The sequence below is a fragment of the Microtus ochrogaster genome, unplaced genomic scaffold, assembly GCF_000317375.1.
Source record: "Microtus ochrogaster isolate Prairie Vole_2 unplaced genomic scaffold, MicOch1.0 UNK1, whole genome shotgun sequence".
Lineage (NCBI taxonomy): Eukaryota > Metazoa > Chordata > Mammalia > Rodentia > Cricetidae > Microtus > Microtus ochrogaster.
The window spans coordinates 27939838-27957292 of NW_004949099.1; the positions used below are offsets into that span (position 1 = coordinate 27939838).

Below are 17455 nucleotides of genomic sequence, written 5' to 3' on the forward strand. Positions count from 1 at the left end.
AAAAGAAAAGAAAAGAAAAAAAAAGAGGAGAGAGAGACCCTGGGTTCATCCTCAGAACTGTAAAAATGAGAACATGAATAACTAACCGGGACCCAGTATGGGAGGTCTGCAGACACGGTAGAACAGTTTGTGGCACTTGGAGGAACTGGTGCCTTCTGTGAGTTGCCAAGGAAGTCACCTAGGTGCTAGTGGCAAAGCTGGGAGGTGACCCAGATCATATGCAGCACGCACCATCCCACTACACCGCCTTCCTCCCTGCTTGAAGACTAGCGCTCACTTCTCTCTAAACTCATCTTCACCGTCACCATCTCTCAGTTCTCCTTTTCCCACCTCCCCTCATGTCCTTGTGTCCTATTCCAAGGTCAAGGGTGGAGACCCACCTCAGTGAGGCCACCATGAGATACACTGCAAAGAGCTGCTCTGGGGTGCCACTAGGGTTTCTGTCCTGACCCTCCACAGTGGCTTCCCTATTTGGGACTCATTCTCTTTCTTCTGAAACAAAGTGACAAGAGGTTGGGATGTGGCTCTATCTGTAGAACGCTTGCCTAGCATACTTGAAGCCCTGGGGGTGATCCCCAGCACCTCAGAAATGGTGCACGGCAGTGTGTGTCCAAGAGCTGGGTGTCAGGGACACCTGGAGCAGCATTAGCAATGACCACCGTTTCTAATAGAGGAGCCCTGTGTTCAAATCCAGTTTTTGTCACTCTTTGGCTTTTCAAGCCTCGGTTTCCTCTTCCATAAGCTGGGGTGGGTAGGCCTACTTCCACAGCGAATGTTATAGGAAAAGATGTGGCAAAACTCCCAGCCTGAGTTTAACATTTTGTGGCAGTGACTTGTAGAGCCCTAAGTACATACCCACAAGCATCCTCTGCTCTCCCATCAGCCTTTGTTTTAACCAACAATTCCCTGGTGCATGCATAAATAATGTTATACTATTTCTAATGTCTGCTATTCAACCTTTCACCATGTGTGACCCTGGCCTGGTAGTGTGTGGAAGCGAGGAGGAGGCCAGATTCCTGGGAAGAGACCATGGTGACTTTATGGGGACACACAAGGGCTCTGCAGACAGGCAGATGGTGTCTTATATTGACCCAGCAAGTCCAGCAGTGTGCCACAGAGTCCATCCACAAGGATAAGACACCGTGGGGCCTTTCAGCATGCTGCAATTTAGAGGCTATATCCCCTGATGTGGTCATACCCAGCCTCCCTACCTCCATAGCCCAAACTGCCCCCGCTCCACTAACCAACAAGAGGCCACTGTTCACTGAGACTACCCAGTATTCCCTACCACTCACCACTGGCCCTCATCACCTTCACTCAAGCAGGGCAGAATTGCCTGTCCCGTCAACTCCTGGCCCTGTTGCCTGAATCCCTCATGAAGGTGGACTTGCAGGCTCCCTTGTAGGGAAGAATCCCCTTCCTGTCTTTATCCACTTCGACAGCAGTTACCATGATCCACAGGCCAAGCACACAAATCACTTGCTGTAATATATACTACGGAGTGCCCACTAGAATTGAGCCTCAACCCCTGGCATCAGAGCCACTTTGTGGGGCAGCCTTGTCAGCTATCCTGCAGCCTGCTCAGGTCTGCCCTGCCAGTCTGCAGACACTGGCATTCTGGATGTCCAAGTGTTTTTGTGTTACAACCACAATGTCTTGGCTTCCTGTTGTTCCCCACTAACAAACTCCTACTCATGCTTCACGACTCAACTGAACAGGTACCTCCTTGGTGAATCTCTAGCGCCCTGACGCCTGACTGGGCTCTCCACAGAAACTCTCCCATCACGCTTCATTCACATAGCTCCAGTTCTTTAAGCGGCCATACTCCCGGGAAGATGAGGGGCTGCTCTAGGCACAGGCTGTGTGCTGATCTTTCCTGAACCCCCTGATACATTTCAGAAAGCCTGGCATGTCTTAGCACCTCAGTACACATCTGGCAAAGAATGAGGGCAGGAACTCGGGACTTTCAGGGAAGCCCTATAATAGCCTTGCCTTGGGCACAAGCCAAGAACAATCTTCCTTCCCCAGAACTCTGGGCACCTTATGTTTGGGTAGAGCCAAGTCCTGGGCCACTTCGCAGAATCACCAGGAACAGACTATTTCCCCCTTCAGTCCCAAACAGCAGGAGCCCTCACACCAGCGCCCATGTCAGTTGTTTCTCAGGAAGTCTTAGAGTCTGCGAGGCCTCCCTGCCGTCACTTACCCTCCAGAGTGTGCCCCAGGTGAGCGCTCCTAGGCCAGGCCAATCAACCCCTGTCTGTGCGGCTCCAGGGGTCTGCAGGGCCCAGAGCAGCAAGCTCTGGTTGCTGGTGGCAGAGGCACTCAGAGCTGCTGCAGAGCCCACGGCTGCCCCCACCTGGGACTGCAACTCTGGCTGCTGCCAGGAGCCTCGCCTCCCTCCCTGCATCCATCAGTTCAGCTCAGTCCTGCCTCCTGCAGCCTCTGTGAGAGCAGGGCTGCCATGGAACTTTCCAAGTGCAGGAGAAGGAGAAGCTAACAAGGGTCCCTAAAAAGACCACATGTCACCGCCAGCTGAAGAGCCTCTAGAGGGGGCGAGATATGGTGGCAGAGGATCAGCCCCCAAAGTCAGGCCCTGCCACCAAGCAGGACATAGGTCTTACTCTTACAGGGGTGGCACATCTCACTGTGACCTCAGCATCTTTGGTGGCTGGTTCAGGGCTCTGAGAGGCTGCAGGCCTCTGCAGTAGCTTCCACGGATTTTTTTCAGGTGATTGAAATGAAAGAATTCCATCCTGTGATGTCTCAGCCCCCATCACAATGGACCTCCTTTGATGTCACCTCATGGTCTGAATGTCAATCAGCGGGCTTGACACAGTTCTTGTAAAACTGAGGACTCAGTCTGCCATCCAGACGAGTCTCCCGACCCTTCCCTTTTCTTCCTGAGTCTCTTAATGCATATACAGCAATGGAAATGCATATTCTATATACGCATGTGTGTGCATGCGTATGTGTATGTGTGCATGTGTGTATGTGTATTATGCATGTGTGTATGTGTATGTGTATGTTTGTGTATCCATTGTCCCCACCCCACTCCAGCATTGGACACCATTTGTCAATTATGTTTCCTGAGCCCAGGACATGGACGCCTTTACTGGACCAAATTCAGTCCTGACACTGACTTGCCTGAAGCTACCATTCTCTTGGCTCACTTGGGGGGCTGTTCCCAGGACCTTTGGGGATTCCTAGTGTTTGAGGTCAAGGGATTTCCAAAGTGAGGCCTCCATGTTGTGCTTGGGACACCCAGACATAACCTCCTCTTTCTGCATGGCCCTCGCTTTTGAAGACCAGGTAAGGGAGGCAAGAGGGAGTTCAGGGCCCCTGACCCCTGATCTCCTCACTTGCAGCCCACAGGCATTGCCAGACTCAGCAGAAAATTTGAACCCCTTGAAGCATGTGGGCAGACGTGGCAGACTACTGTTCCCTGGTCCTTCTGGATTCTTCTCCTTATCCACATTGCCTGACTCCTGGCCTGTGGCTGAAGCACTGCATGCTCACTGTGTGAGGAGAAGGTTCAGCACCTGGCTTGACATGTCCCCCACTGAGAATGCCCCAGGCCTGGCTCACTCTGAACATTTTGTGGTGCTAGAAGTCTTAATAGGTTTCCTAAAGGAAGGCTAGCTTCTGTTCTCACAAACTCTCATTGTCCTGGGTCTCACCCTTTGCCAATACTGTTTTTCCTTCTTCTCTTCCTGTCTGTTCTAGTCAGCTCTAACTGTCAACTTGACACAGTTGAGTCACGTGAGAAGAGAATCTCAGTTAGGAAACTGCTAGACTGGCCGATGGGTGCCTCTTGGGGGGTTGTCTGGATTGCTAATTGGCATAGGGGTGCTCAGCCCACTGTGGGTTCTCTAGCAGGTGATCTTGAGCTACACAAGAAAGCTAACTGAGCATGAGTCAATGAGCAACCCAGAAAGCATCATTCCTCATGGTTTTTTTTTTCCTCCTTGTTTTTAACCTAATGTTCCGACTGGAGCTCCTGCCCTGACTTCCCCAAATGATAAACTATGATCTGGATGTGTAAGCCAAATAAAGTATTTCTTCCCTAAGATGCTTTTGGTTAGAGTGTTGTATCATAGCAACAGAAAGCAGAATGGAACACCCTTCCCTCCAATTATCTCTCTATGCTTTCATGGTGAAGGAAACATTTTGGAAAAGAAATAAGTAAGAGCTGCTAGAAGGAGCCTTGGACCGATCTCCCTCCCTGGGCCTTGGTCTCCCCTCTGTGAAAAGGGTGGCACGGGGGCCTGGTAGCCTGGCTATACCTCATGTCTGTGTTTAGCTTAACTGTACCTCCTATCAGAAGACACCCTTCACCAGTGGCACCCATTACCAGTAGGGTCACTCTCTGCAGCCAACAGACTGACCACAACAGCACCTGTGTGAGCCCTTCTGAGGACACAGTTCCACTGGGGTCCCTGTTCTTTGTCTCAGCGTCCCCAGCCATTCTCACCTTGGTCCCTTCCCCTCCTCCACTGCTTGGCCTTTCCATGCACTGCTCAGCTGAGGATCTCTCCACCTGACCATATTCCCCCAAACCACTCACTGTTGGGGGCCCCAAACATGGCCATCTGCTCCTTTCTCCCTCAGCTCTATTCCCTTACATGGCCCCCAGGGCGTGCTTTCTGTGTCATCTGGTCTTGGCTGCTTCCTGAGTTCCAATTCTTCCATTCACCTGCCCCACCACCCCCATATCTGTCCCACTGTCCCCATATCTGCCCCACCACCCCCATATCTGCCCCACCGTCCCCATATCTGCCCCACCACCCCCATATCTGCCCCACCGTCCCCATATCTGTCCCACCACCCCCATATCTGCCCCACCATCCCCATATCTGCCCCACCAACCCTATATCTGTCCTACCACCCCCATATCTGCCCCACCGTCCCCATATCTGCCCCACCACCCCCATATCTGCCTCACCACCCCCATATCTGTCCTACCATCCCCATATCTGCCCCACCACCCCCATATCTTCCCCACCAACCCCATATCTGCCTCACCGTCCCCATATCTGCCCCACCACCCCCATATCTGTCCTGCCACCCCCATATCTGCCCCACCACCCCAATATCTGCCCCACTGTCCCCATATCTGCCCCACCACCCCCATATCTGTCCTGCCACCCCCATATCTGCCCCACCACCCCCATATCTGTCCCACTGTCCCCATATCTGCCCCACCACCCCCATATCTGTCCTGCCACCCCCATATCTGCCCCACCACCCCAATATCTGCCCCACTGTCCCCATATCTAAAGTCTCACTGAAGTCCAGAATCTCCATGTCTCTGATTTATCCCTCCACTTTCCCCTGCCGGAGTGAGCCTTTCCCCTCCAAGGCACCTGTCCCAGGCATCCACGCTGCCACCCAGAAAAAGAACAGACTTGTCTCTGCCCCTAGTTCCTGGGAGGGAAGACCAAGGTCCTGGATTTTTCCCTGTGATAAGAATGGACTTGCTGTCACAAGCTTCATAGATAACAGGTGGGCTTATGCTGAGAGACATGAGACTTAGATGGGAACTGAGTATAAAAAGATGCACATGAGCCTCACGGGGAGGGCTCGTGCTGGTGTTCCATCGCAGGCCTGGTGGCTTGGCATCAAGCTGACACTGTGATATCTTCATGAAAAATCAGGACAGGAGAACTCAGCATGGTGCTGGCTGCAGAGTGGACCCTTGTCCCAGGATGCGGCAGTGTCTGACTGAATGGGCGTGAACCATGTTTTCAGACCTCACCCTGTATATACGTTAGTACCCAAGTGGCCTGACTTGTATATGATAACCACACTACCGTGTGAGGACTCTTCCCTGTGTTCTGAGGGATATTCCACCAAGTTATCTTGCCAAAAGGAGTGTGGGACCCCGAATTCATCTTAAGTGTGGTAGCCTGGGGAGCGGCATCTTCGGAATGAAGGCAGTTTCACTGGGAACTTAAGCAACCTTCAACTTGGGGGATCTTTGTCAGCTCCTGGTAGACAATCGGAGAAGGGAAGTGCAGGATACCATTTGGTATCTGAGTACCCCAAGTCACCCTCGCCCTTCCCTGTCCGTCCCTCTGCTCTTAAACCAAATCTCATAGCATGCTCCATCAGCTTAACCTTCCCCGTGGCTCACAACATGGCTGTGCCCACCTCCTGTGCCCTGTTCCTGCCATCGTCATTTTCCATGGGCTTGTCAGAAAGACCCCTTTTGTGATCTCCTGCTTCCGCCCGGAGTCCTACAATATACCCTGCAATGAGCCCTGAGGTAGATGTCCTCCTCCCAGACCCTCGTAGCCCATCCTGATCTTTCCTTACCCACTCTCCAGTCTCACTTCCAACTGCTGCTCTCCAGTTTGCCCCTTCAGCATTCTGGCATCCTGACGTCTCTAGGCAGCCCTTGCCTCAGCCTGCCATGGTGTTTGCTATTTACTTTTGACTAAGTGTATTTCTGGTTCCTCATGATGCTTCATTTTGGCCTCAAAGGCAAGCAAGCCCATCTGACAACCTTACACAAAAAGCCCCTTTCCTCTTTCCCATCCGCCCCCTTCCTCCTGTTCTCCCCTCAGTGCCTGCCTTCTTCAGGATGGTCCCTGGCATCTGACACACATGGGTGCACTTGCTCATGGTCCATTTCCCTCCAATAGAAAGCCCGCTCCCCAAAAACAGGAACCTCCCTGGGGCCATGTCTGCCCCATCACCCCTGTGCTTCCCTTGTGGCTCAGGGAGGGAAGGCTAGACCAACAGATGCTTTTCCTAGAAACTGCTAGCAAAGGTGGCTCCTGAACGACCTCTTACTCTGCACACCACTTCACTTTCCTACCAATTTTTAATAAAGATTTATTCACACAGATCCAGAAGGAATCACAGAAGGACTGGGCAGTTTCTAGCAGTAGAACCCTTGGTGATGAGGTGACACATGGATGCTGTAGCAGTGCACCACACAGGACATTTGCTGTGACATTCGCTGAGGGGTTGAAGGTGGAATAAACTAGCTGCCACCTCCACCCTAACTGGAGGACCCAAAGGTCACTATTAACAGGAGGGTTTGAACTGAAACCCAAGCACGCCCTTTTTCTTTTAAAGTATACAGTCTTCGATAGTTTGTTACAGCAACAGAGAATGACGGACACAACTGTTCTCTCTACCCTTGGTTTTCTAAATCAAAATCGCTTTTGAGTTGCCATGGGGAAATTACATTTTAAGGTCTGGGTTTTAACATTTGGACCCCCTGTAAGTGTTTAATGTCTTTAATGTCAAGGCTTCTTACATCAAAGTGCTTCAGAATTTTGTAACAGAATGAACTTGTCCACACTGAGTGGTTTTATTGTAGCTCTCAGAAGCCTGCCTCTGGTTATGGGCTTACTTGGGGACAGTCAGTCACATTGCTGTCTCTGGTCTTGCTAGATAGGTTGAGGTTAGCCATGTGCAGGGTTCACTGGGGGCCTCTGTCATACCTCATAATAGTTTCTGAGCGAGAACAATGAACGACCTCCTCATCCACAACTCACCTCCTCCTGCCTCTGCTCCAAACTCAGAATAGCTGTGCCAAATAAATGACCATAGTCACCGGGACATGCCACCTCTGCTGTGGGCTGAATGCTTCCCCTTGGTTTACTTGCCAAAGCCCCAAGCCCCTGCTCTCTAGAACCTGTCTGCACATAGAAGGGCTCCCACCTAAGATGGCTTAAATTAGGTTTTCCTCTTTACTGTGCTTCTGACTTTGAATTTGGACCTGTTTTGAGCTACCCCAGGGTGGCACAGACTCTGGTCATGCTGGACAGGGCACTCAGTCACAACACCCTGTGATCAGAGAGGGAGCCACGACCTACACAGCATGGATGCTGTGCCATGAACTATGATGCTCAGTGGGCACGGTACACTAGCAAATTCTCAGTAACAATGTTTTCATCAGTTGGTCAGGATGGACCCTCACTGTAAATCATCTCATTTAGAGACAGATATGAATTAAAATGAGGAGGAGAGTGTGGACTCTCATCCTATCCATGCAGTCTTTGCAAGAAAAAAGCAGGACACCAGCATCACCTAGAAAGACCTTGGGCAAGGGCATCAGTAGAGAATCCCCAGAAGAAACTAAACTTGCCACACCTTGAACTTGGACTCCCAGCTTCTGCAATTACAAGAAAATAAACGCCTGCAGTTAAGTCACACCTTCCCTGGTACAGCCCAGCACACTCACACTCTCCAAGCCAGTGACCACGGTGGCATTGAGACCACAGGAATGTACTGGCTTTGGGCTGGGTGGCTGGAGAGATGGCTCAGTGGGTAAGAGCACTATCTGCTTGTCCAGAGGACCTGGGCTCCATTCCCAGAATCCGCAAGGCAGCTCACAGCTGTCAGTAACTCCAAGATCTGACACCCTCAGATAGACATACATGCAGGCAAAACACTCATATACATGAAATGAAAACAAACACATCTTCAAAAACAGTGTTGAGCAAAGAAACACCCTAGAAGGAAAAGCATCAGACTAACCATTTATTTTATACAACAGAGTGCAAAATGCCCACCGACTCCAACAGGTTGGGTAGATGCCTGGCTGAACTGTGACCGTTCTGTGAATATGAACATCGTGAGCACAACACCATGGGGAAACTGAGGGTTCGCTGAGAAGCACAGGAAAGAAAATGAGCCACCTATGCCCCTGCAAAGTTGTAGATGAGTTTCTTCAATTCCTTGTTCTCCCTCCCTCCCCCTCTCTCCCCCTCCCTCCCTCTCCCTCCTCCTTGGCTCTTTTTTTTTCTACCCTGTGTTCTTTCCCATATATTTACAGAAACATCATTTTGGCAAGCTGCCTTTTCTCTTAACTCTGAAATATGAAGGTGTTCCCTACATTATTGAAGGTTCCTCTCAAGCAGTTTTCAATGGCTGCCTTCCAGAACTTTCCATGTCTGCAGGTGGCTCAGTAGAGGCTGCAATCTGCCCCACTTGGGCATGCACTTGTTTCTATTTTTGACTAATATAAACACGCCCCGATAAACATCCTCCTGAATGCATCTTTGTACACATCTCAGGCAGCTTCCTCGGGGCGGGCTTCCTGGAAGTGGGATTACTAGTTAGGGATTTCTGACATTCTGAGAGAGGAAAGGCTAAAGCTTTCTAGTCATTATGATGCTTTGTAGGGCGACGGCGCAGCTATTTCCTCTGGCCCGTGACACAATTCTAAACATTTCCAAAGAGAAAAGAGAAAAGAAACCGGGGGCATCAATGTCCATTGTCAGCACAAGAAAGTGGCTCCCATCATCGGCTGAAATGAAGGTGGCCTTTAAGTGGGAATGTCAGGGAAGGACAGGAGAGGAAAAGAGCAAGGGACAGAAGGGAATGGGGTGGTCCAACTGTTTTTATGACACCGTGGAATTGGAGCCGTTTTACATAAGGAAAGGGAGCAGTCTGGGTGTCTGCTATACAGTTCTGCATGGCTCTAAAGACCAGGGGCTCACCCCTTACCCACGATGTCTTGGGGCAGGATTCAAGCATACTGGTGTCTACCCTGGCCCCAGGATCTGGGCAGGGCACCTCTAGGAGACTCTCAGGGCCATCATGGTGCCTGCTTTGTTTTCTTACATGCAGGGCAAGGATCTTGTATGCCAAGCTGGAGAATGGGGGTACCCTACATCTGGGGAGGCTGGGCTGGGGAGGTCCACATCGTGGGGACTTGTAGTGGCCAACATGCCCACCTGCTGTGTGCTCTTCTGGCTATGTTAACTCCACTACTGTGGGGATAGCTGTGTGACAGCCAGAGGAGGGTTTACTGACTAGACATGCCACAAAGAGAAAGACAGGAGGCAAACAAAACACCCATCAACATCCTCCTGGAGAGAAAAGCGTGAAACTAGGAGGCACATTCTACTCACAGTCTTCAGGAAGGGTGACCATGTGTGGGCCTGGAGGCCACTCCATCCTCCTTGGTGTGGCCTGACCTCAAGTCTGTGCCTCAGTCTCTTCCCACCTTGTCCTCAGGTTGAGCTGATAGAGAGACTCCTTTTACACCCTCATGGGAAGAAGTCAGAAAGTCAAAGGCCCCTGACTTAGGTGCCTAGCATGTCCTCAGACCCAAGTCTAAGTGCCAAATCCCTCAGCGTACAAACAACAATCATGACTTGCTCGTGTGACTACCGCATCAGACCAGAGGCCCAGGTCCTCCACTCTCACGTGCCTGCAGCAGGCATCCTATCTCCTACAGCCCTGGACCCCGCCAGAGCCTATTTAATCGGACATATCTACAGCAAATAGGGAAGCTTTCTAGACTGGTCAGGCGATATTCAGAGAGAAACACTAGCTTCACGCATGTAGATTACATGGATCGTGGTATATCGAAGCCACCCTTGCCCTTCTGGCTGTGTCTAACTAAGAATTGTCACAGTTACCCCATGGGTAATCAGATGGAAGTTTCTAGGCTTCTTCCCTATAGAGTGTGCCACAGAGGACTGATTTAGGCCCCCCTAGTCAGTCAGGTAGCTGGAGAAGGCTGCCCTCCTATCAAACACCTTCTGGCTACCACCCCTTTCCCCTGAGAGGAGAGCCAGCTCCACAAACACCTTCCAGGCAAGGGAGAAACAGCTACACCCCCAGGCACAGGCACTGTGTCTCTAATTCTTTGCTTGTAAATAATTACCAGGGAGCCTCAGACATCTTTCACAGAGGGCGAAAGGACCAGACTAGTCCGCAGAGCTCTCATTCTGCCCAGGACAGAGGCCAAAAGTGCCTAGCTCAGAGTAGCCAGCGGGCTCCAGGGAATTTCCTCTGCAGGCTCCTTAGTCTTTGTTGAGTGCATTCCATGCACATCGCTTTGCTTTCTCAAGTTCCTGAGCTCCCCACCCTCGCTTTTAAAAAAGCCCGTGGGTATGCTGACCTCAATGAGATGATGATAGAAAATGAATCTGAAATTGATTTATTTTTAAAATGCCGTGAAAAGATATCACAGTGTAAACGATTGATAAAATGGCCACATAGCCATGAAAGCATACTGCTCTTTGTCTGAGAGACGTGCCCCAGGGGCCCTAGAACTCCAGCCGGAGTCAGAAAACCAGCCCAGACTGTAGCTTTCATACCCCTTTCTCAGGTTCTCTGTCTGTGTGCAGGGTCTGGGGGAAGGAGACAGCTATCTGGGTGGTAGGCTACACACATAAGGATTTGAAAATCTTAGTCGACGCCATCATCAGAACTGGCACGTGTGCACAGGTGCAAGCCACCCACTCACCTGTCCTCTTGGCTGCTGTCGGTCCACAGTCTGAGGGTGGTGAACCCTGCAGGAAGACAAAACCAGAAAGGTACATCAGGGAGCTTGGCAGCCAGGGATTCAGATTTAAATATTTTAATTTAAATTTAAAAAGTTAGTATTATTTATTTTGTGGATGTCTGGCTGTCTTAGGGTTTCTATTGCTGTGTAAAACTTCATGACCAAAAGGGAAAGAAAGGGCTTATTCCAGTTTACAGCTCTCAGGTCTTACTTTATCACGGAGCGAAGTCAGGGCAGGAACTCAAGGCAGGAACCTGGAGGCAGGAAGTGAAGCAAAGGCAGTAGAGGGGTGCAACCGACTGGCTTGTACCTTACTTAGCCTGTTTTCTTATGCAGCTCTGGCCCACCTGCCTAGAAATAGCACCATCCATAGTGGGCTGGATCAACCCATGTCAATGATTATTATTAATCAATTAACAATAATATCATCATTAATTAATAAAATACAAATCTGATGGACGCGATTCCCCAGATGACTCTGGCTCGTGTCAAGCTGAGAAATAACCAACCAGGACAATGATGTATGTGTGTGGGATCACACATGTCACCGGGCACAGGCAGAGGTCAAATGACAACCTGCGGGAGTAGGTTCTCTCCTTTCACTATGTGATCCCAAGGGGATGGGTCCAACTCGATCTGGCAACTCAGATTTCTGGATGGAGAGGGCTAGCCCTGTCCCTGGGGAGGTGAGGGGTGAGATGGGCCAGGGACATGATGCATATAGCCTGCTCTGGGGGCCGGGGGACTGAGCCAGTCAGGGTCCTGGGGCCACCATGTCATCTAGGGAGGGCTGAGAAGAGGGGCTGTTGGAACAGGTATAGGCAGGATCCGGTAAGCCTCCTAGGATGGGCTGCTTGGCAGCACAGGTGGGGATTCCTCTCCTGGCATTCCTGGTTTGGATGGGGGGGGGTACCACACAGTCCTAGGGAAGGTGGTGAGGAAAGACAGCTGCTGTCAGACAAACATCAGGTCCCACATGATGCAAGAGGAGCAGACTGCAGACGCTAGTGTCCCTCCACCCACACCGTTGCTCTCTTCTTCCTAGAACTCTTCACGGGCCAGGCCTAGCAGGAAGAACGGGGTGGAATCTGTGACGCAGTCCACCTAGGACACTTCCAGGGCACACGACAAGACTGAGAAAGGGCAAGGAGCAGATCTTGATGGGCAAATCCTCGACATCAGGCCTTGTGCCCTTATGCCCCTGCATTCCTGTTCCGTACTCCACACAGAACCCACTCTCTCCATACCCTTCTTCCCAAGCCTGGGCTAACTGAACCATACAGTCCCTGAAGCTGGTTCCACCCTGTGCCTATGCATCAGCACTGGGAACCCCCACCCTCCTGACCTTGCTTACTGGCCTCAGCCTGCATGGTTGGCCTGTTCTTCACCCCTCCTCCACCTTTAATCTCCCCTGCTACCTCACTGCCTCTTCCCTGCCATGGCACCGCTTCTTGTTCCTCTTAGATCTGAGCTGGGCCCTCCCTTTTCCTGGAAAAGCGTGAGTTTACAGAGACCAAGGTGCAAAGCCACGGGGAACATAAGGCCTGCAGTGGGAAGGGCAGACACAGGCCAGAGCAGGTAGTCTGAAAGCCCTCCTTAGATTTTTCTGAGCAGAAGGTGAGCAGCTGGCCAGTAACCACCTCCAAGTCTCCAGAACCAGACTCCGGAGGAAAGCCAAATGTTTCCCAAGCACGTGACTTTCACAGCTGGGGAAACTGAGGACACAGGCAGGGATTGCAGTGGCCAGGAAGTGGCAGAGCCAAGGGTCTGTTTGCCTGCAGTCTGTGCTTCCCTACTGGCTGCAGCCACTGACTTTCATTGTTCCAAAGCCATTGCTCCAGCTAAGGCTGCCTTCAACCACTAGGCTGAGCTGGAGCCTCTCTTGATCCTTAAGCAAATACTGCTGATCTTCTAATACAGATGGGAAGTCCCAGTGAAGCTGCGGAGCATGTGCAGACAGGGCAGGTCAGCCCTGGGGCAGTAGAGCATAGTCAGCCGGCAGCTGGTGCTGCCAAGCCTGTCCTGCACAGGGGTCTTCACATGTGGTGCCCAGCTGAGATCCACACACACAGGCGCTAACCACGTGGCCATGGTGATGCTTTCTGACACTTGCTCTGCATAGACAGACTGTCGAGATTTGTGGGGTGCAGTGTGACTAGCATGTGTGTGCACCTGATGGGGTCACTGCCATGCCCATCAGCTTAGGCATTCACCATATCTGTGTTAAGAACACTCATCATCCTCTCAGCTAGTCCTATCAAAATACACACTATGTGGCTGTCAGTCAACTTTCTGTAGATGTGGGCAGATGCTTCTACCCATCGGTACCCTGTGCCCATCGAGATCCTGTCTCCTTTACCCACCTCCCCAGGCTCTGGTAGCTACGATCTTACTCTATTCTGCTGGATCAACTTTTTAAGCTAAGCACAGACAGAATTTGTCTCTTTGTGCCTGATTTATTTCACTCAACCTAATGTTCTCCTGTGGCTCAGTGGTGGGAATCTCTTTCATTTTTAAGGCTGAGTAATATTCTAGCCACATACTCCTTTTGGACCCTCTCCTATATCAAGAAGAAAGTGTGGACTTGGCCACTTGTCCTACCTAATACCCTTTCTGGGAAGCTCCAAAGGCTTCCTCCCTACCTAAGGCTCTGAGCTCATGGAGATAGGGGCCTTGTTCCCAGGCCATACTCAGCCAGGTCTGGTTCACAGTGGTGCCCCATCTCCCCTAGCAAGATGAAAAATTAATGAGTTAACTGCCTTGGCTGGTGAATTTTTCATTATGGAGGAAAGGAGACCCTGTCCCTCAGCCAGGAGGGCAGTTCTTGGGTGTCATCTCTGCTAAGGTTTTTGTCCTAGCTGACCATGGCTATGGACCTGTCTATTTTTTCTGTCCATGAATAATGACAAAGACTGGGAGAGGAGCTGCTGTTAGGACCCAGTCCCACAGCCTTTAGCCTGGAAGATTCTGAGATGACCAGAGGAACAGAGCTGGGTCTCAGCATGGGCAAGTAGGAATGGGAGCCAGAGGTTGTCACACCCGTCCGTCAGCTCACACTCCATGCCCTTCTGAACTGCAGGTGAACCCTTATCACCTGGATCCCCTTACAGTCAGCCGACTGAGGGGGGCAGTAGCCTTGGAGCACAGTTGAATCTCAGGCCTTGACCCCAACCTGTGGTGATCAGGCCTCAGGGTGGTTGAGTTAGTGCTGCAGAGAAGTGGGGACCCTCTGATATCAGCCAGAATGCAGGGGACCAATATCACCAGTGACCAGGAAGAGAAAACAGGGCAGGGCTGGGAGCTGGGCATCATCATTTACTGGCCTTGTTTCTAAGTGAGTCTCCCTTCTCCAGCCACAGGTGGTGTGGGGCCGATCAGGAGGCTTCTTGGAAGAGGGGGCCTGGATATAAACTTTAAAGCGTAATCACCTTTTCCAAGTCCACAGGGACTAACTCTAAGGACCCCTGAGGTCCCCTCTGGGCAGACAGTGAGCGAATGAGGTTTTAGCATGCATCTAACTGTCTGGTCATAAAGTCCTAGGGCATTGATTCATGTTGGCTAGGTAATCAGCAGGATTCCTGTCTCCTCCATGATTGTCTCAGCTCATGTGAATGCCATTTCTGCACATGCTAATAGCACCAAAGACCCAACCCACCTACCCAAACAGGTTATTTCCAGGAGCCCTGGGTCCTCATCTCAGGGCTGGCCTGTTTCTGGTTGAATGCTGGGAAAGCCGCAGCCTGTCTCTGACTTATCCCTGTTTGTGGGCTGGGGTTTGGGCTACATTCAAGTCACCAGAATGGACTTGGGGAAACACCAATCCTCAGCTTTCTCCAAATCTGGTGGCACAAACAGAAGTGCCCAGAGGACTGTTGCACGTGGGCCCCTTTCGCTGGGGATGAACAGACACATCGGCGCTCTGACAAGTCCTGCCTTGTGTGTACCAGCTTCAGTTCACCCAGGCCAGCCTTTCCCATCCCGACTTGATCTCATCTCTTCTGGAGTCAACCAGCATTCCTCAGGCCATGCTCTGAGGAGAGGCGGCCCCATTGATGTCTCAGGCACCTTGCCCACTCTGCCAATAGGAATCCGGGGTGTGGAATTTCACCCTCTCTGAGCAACCTCTTCACAATGCTCCTGTTTCATTTCTGGCCAAGACAGGAGGATACCCCCTCCCAGCTCCTACGCGCTCCACCTCCCAATCTCTGTTTTTCACAAGCTGGTGTATTTTCTCTGCAGCAGTAGGCCATGGGCTCCTAGGAGGAACAACTGGGGGACACTACTTTGACATGATTTGAACACGTGACTAGGGCCATGGTAGCCTCAGTGAGTGTTGGGTTCTAAGCAGCTCCTATTGCTCTCCCAGCCATGACCGGATGGAGCTATGAAGAATGGATTGAGATGTGGAGCATGCCACAGGTGTCAGCCCTTGTTCATCTGCCCCTCCTTCCTTAGCTGGGCTGCTGTGATTGGGACAGGAACTGAGCAGGGACAACCCTCCTCTTGGCTGGCAGCAGGTAGGAGCCGAGATCACAGGAAAAAGTGGGCGTCTTTGTGTCTGAACAGAGCCAGTGGCAGTTCTCAGATCCCAGATACCCTCTGAAACTGGAGTTCATCATGGGACATTTTTTTTTTCCAGATAAGGGACACAATTGATATTAGCTTTGATGCTCTGAGAGGGGGTGATGGGACATGCCAGGGTGCTGGAACCCAGCCCAGACCTGGGGTTTCTGGTTCCTCAGACACATTACCAGGGGAGGGAACGGTTTGTGTGGGTCATTGAACAGTGGTAGCGCCAAGGAAAGTGTCTCTCTCTGCTTCGACTTGGCTGCACATGAGGCATTCAGAAAGGGCACATCTGGGGGCCTGACACAGACATGGCTTTAGGGACCAGGGGTGTCATGACCAGGGTCAAAGTCTGTGGGAGGTACACCTGACACTTGCTAGGCTTGGGTTCCACTTTCTGTATTGGTTTTCCTCAGAGGTCAGGGACGGATGCACACCCACCAGGTTGGGTTACAGAATCCATTCCACTTCCTGACCTCAGCCTTCTGGAGGTCTTGGTGTGGTCAGCGCAAGGGTATCCACATGGCTCAGAAGGCAGTGGTCAGGGTAGCACTCAGGGCTCCCCCTACGGTAGGAGTGGCGCCATGTCACTGAGGGACCTTCAGTGGTGACCCATCTCCATTGTCCCCTAGTGACAGGTTGTGTACTCTCAGCTGAGCGTGGGCCAGTTCCCTGGGGAGGAGCATTCTAAAGTAGGGGGCATGGCCTCTTAAGACAGGAGTGCTGTCCACGCTTATGCTAAGGACCCTAAGCCAGCCTTCTTCAATTGTTTATTTTGTTTTTGAGTCAGGGCCTCATGTTGTCTCGACTGGCCTCAAATTTACTTTATAGCAGATAACCTTTAACTCTTGATTCTCCAGCTCCCAAAATCTGGGATTATAGGCTTTTCTTCAAATTTCCTAATTACTGTTTTCAATTTATGATTGCTGTATTGTTCATTGATGGTAGCGATGATGTCTCATTCTAAAATAAGCTTATTTTGGTAACAATGATGATGACAATAACTATGACAAACAAACTAAGCTTATGTAAATAAAAATAAAACCAGGCAGGAGTTTCGGCGTAGGCAGTCTGATTGGTAGCTATGGAGAGGGCTGCAAAAGACTGGACTCTGGGAATCTGCCACAGTTCCCACAGGTACACTAAGTGCCCATACAGGAGTCAGGACCCTGATGGGAACAGTAGTCAGTGTTCACAATCAGAATTGGGACAAAGCCCTCAGGACTTTTGGTTGTCTCTTTGTGAGGCCAAGAGTAGACCTCTCTGTTAGTGCAACCATATCAGCTCAGGGGAAACACAGGCTTCTGGCCCTGTCCTGCCCAGGTCCCAGGTCCTAGGTCCTGCAAGCCCTGAGGAGGCTGCTAATGAGCCTGCTCATCTCCCAGGAAGTCAGTCAGAATCAGCACTCAGTGACAACCACAAAAGAGTGTGGCCAGGTGCCTGGATAGAAGACAGATATGCAATGGAGAGAAAAGGGGGCAGGTGGGTAGATGGATGGGTGAATGGGAGGAGACATAGACACAGAGAGATAGATGGGTAGATAAATGGATGGATGGAGGAAGAAGGGAGGGGTGAATGAATGGATGATGAGTAAATGGATGGATGGGTGGATGGATGGATGGACAGATGATG

At 51.1% G+C, this 17455-nt stretch overlaps 1 protein-coding gene across 8 annotated transcripts in view; it reads right to left on the reverse strand.

Annotated features, from left to right (window-relative positions):
- The window catches only part of Atp2b2 (ATPase plasma membrane Ca2+ transporting 2), a 320647-nt gene that overhangs the window by 233739 nt on the left and 69453 nt on the right, over positions 1-17455 (reverse strand). For all 8 annotated transcript variants that reach the window (XM_026788029.1, XM_005365023.3, XM_013352966.2 and 5 more), the window contains exon 2: positions 11219-11264. The gene's annotated coding sequence lies outside the window, so the exon portion shown is untranslated. The remainder of the gene's footprint in view (positions 1-11218; positions 11265-17455) is intronic.